The sequence below is a fragment of the Pinus tabuliformis genome, chromosome 8 (assembly GCF_031772625.1).
Source record: "Pinus tabuliformis cultivar Carrire ecotype Pingquan chromosome 8, CPIR1, whole genome shotgun sequence".
In the NCBI taxonomy this organism is placed as follows: domain Eukaryota; kingdom Viridiplantae; phylum Streptophyta; class Pinopsida; order Pinales; family Pinaceae; genus Pinus; species Pinus tabuliformis.
This window is the reverse complement of record NC_142294.1, coordinates 772,120,017-772,122,639: the sequence shown is the minus strand read 5'-3', so window position 1 is coordinate 772,122,639 and position 2,623 is coordinate 772,120,017. Positions and strand designations below refer to the sequence as shown.

At 36.9% G+C, this 2,623-nt stretch overlaps 1 pseudogene; it reads left to right on the top strand.

Annotated features, from left to right (window-relative positions):
• Positions 1-447: 447 nt before the first annotated feature.
• LOC149237872 (putative LRR receptor-like serine/threonine-protein kinase IRK) lies at positions 448-2,420 on the top strand (annotated as a pseudogene).
• Positions 2,421-2,623: the final 203 nt, after the last annotated feature.

Genomic DNA, 2,623 nt, shown 5'->3' with positions numbered 1-2,623 from the left:
TACGAACACAAATGATGTTAAGTGATTACGCGAAGATTATATAGTTGTATGTTAAAGTTATCGAACACTTAAGCAGATCTGAGTAAATATGGGATTAAGAGTAATCTACAAGGTACATAACTAGTTAAGTCACCTGTTCAATGTCCGCATAAGCCAGTCGTATACCTTCGCGGAGGTCTAGAGGCTGATTAAAGGGAGTTACATTGATAAGCCATAAGGGCTTATCGATCTGTGTGAGGGTAGATTTAGGGCACAAAACGACATCACGCTGATCTTTGGGTGCGGAAACTTGGTCCCAGCATCCCCCCATACTGCTTCAGGTAGGACTTCAGTCCGCGCTCCGTGGATTGATGCCAAAAGGGACAGTAGTGTAGGGATTTGTTTGGCGCAACTAAGTCTGAACCTAGGTCAAGACCCATTAATCCAACATCCTTCCTACTAAATGTTATGCTCATAAATGTATCATATAGTAATCTCTCTAGACCCATTCTAGAATCTTTACTAAGTTGTAGTAGCCTTTACTTGGTTTATTTCAGTAGGAATGGCTTTATTGGAAGCATTCCTGGTGAGTTTTTTTTGTTGGGTTTACAAAACATATATCCATCATGAAATTTTCTTAGTGGAAGCATTCTCCAAGCTGGTTCACAAAATTATACCAATTTATGGAAGAACTAGATTTTTCACATGGTACGTTGAGTGGGGAAATATCTCCATAAATCACTTAGTGCTCGAATTTAAAGCTATTGAACTTCTCATATAACCTTATCACCTCAAATATTATGTCGGAGATTGGTAATATGAATTCATTGGTGTCTTTGGATCTAAGTTACAATCGTATGTTTGGAGCCATACATGTGGGACTTGGTAATGCCAATTATCTTTTAGTGTTGCAACTGATGGAAATTTCGCATCTCGATGAATTCCTGCAGAAATTGGTGAATGTTCATGTTTGGCTTTGTTGAGCTTGGAAAACAATAGTTTGACTGGAAATGTACCCAAGTAATTATCCAAGTTGAGTTGACAGATAAAGCTTAATTTGGCAATGAACAATCTTACTGGAGAATTACCCTAGCAATTAGGGAACTTGGATCATCTATTATGGGTAACCATTTCACACAACAAACTTAAAGGGAGGATACCAAAAAGACGTATATTAAACACATTAAACAAGACTTATTTCAAAGAAAATGCAGGCCTATGTGGATCGGGAGTGAATGTTACTTGTCCCATGGTTATGCCTAACCCAATAGTTATAAATCAAAATACAAGAGGGAGTCCAACCGGAGGAGGAATTCATGTGATTAGATATACACACAGCGGAATTGTGATATCTGCAGAAGCTAAGATTGCAAGAATATCTGTAGAATTTTAATATCTGCAAAAGTGTTTCTACAATAATTGCAATATCTGTAGCAAGTACAACTGCATTTGGTGTTGTTGTTGTGACTATACTGAATATAAAAGAACATTCCAATTCAAAATCGATGAATCTTATGCTTGATAGATTTTCTCAGTCCCCATCCACTGATATGGCTCTAGGAAAACTGGTTATGTTTACACCCAACTTTGATCATGCATCTACGGATTGGATGACTAGTGCTCACGTGTTGATTAACAAATATTGTGAGCTTGGAAGGGGAGGTATTTAAATTGTGTTCAAATCAATCCTAGGGGATGGGTGAGTAGTTGCTATAAAGAATATGATGGTTTCAAATTTGGTTAAATCATAAGAATACTTTGAGAAGGAGATAAAACTTTTGCACAAAGTCAAGCATCCAAATATAATGAATTTGTAAGGCTACTATTGTACACCTCAATTATAGCTTCTTATATATGACTAGATTCAAAGTGGAAGTTTGTATAGTCAACTCCATGAAATATCCCAAATATATCCCCCGTTAAGTTGGTCAAATTGGTTTAATATAGCTATGAGGAGTGCAATGGGGCTTGCACATCTTCACCATGCTTGTAGACTACCAGTCATACACTATATCATAAAATCCATCAATATTTTGCTCGATGAGAATTGCAACCCTAAAGTTGCAAATTATGGCCTTGCAAAGTTGTTTCCCATGCTTGATAGATACATTCTTAGTAGAAAAATACAGAGTGCATTAGGATATATGGCACCCGAATTTTCTTGTCAGAGCCTTAAGATAAATGAAAGATATGATGTGTATGGATTTGGGGTGTTGTTGTTAGAACTTGTTACAGACAGTAGGCCAGTTGAATATATAGAGGATGATGTTGTGATCATATGTGACAATGTGTGGTCATTACTAGATGAAGGAAAGGCACTAACTTGTGTGGATTCAAATTATTTTGCAAGTCAGCAGAGGAATGTAACTTATTTAAGAAGAATGGGAATGCAACTTACTTATGTGCCTAATATTGATGGAAGAATGAGATTCCTCTACTAAGGGTTGAGATGGCTCAACATAAGGCTATGCTAAGTTTGAAGGTGCAGATTTGGTAGTAGGTGACTACTGTTTCTTTGAGTTATCTTGCTCATGATCCATGGTGTTGTGCTGGAAATCCTTTCTCCAAAAAAAAATGATCCCTCTATTCCTATGGGAGGATCTAACAACAAACTGGATAAATATGTGCAAGCTTTCCTAGTTTA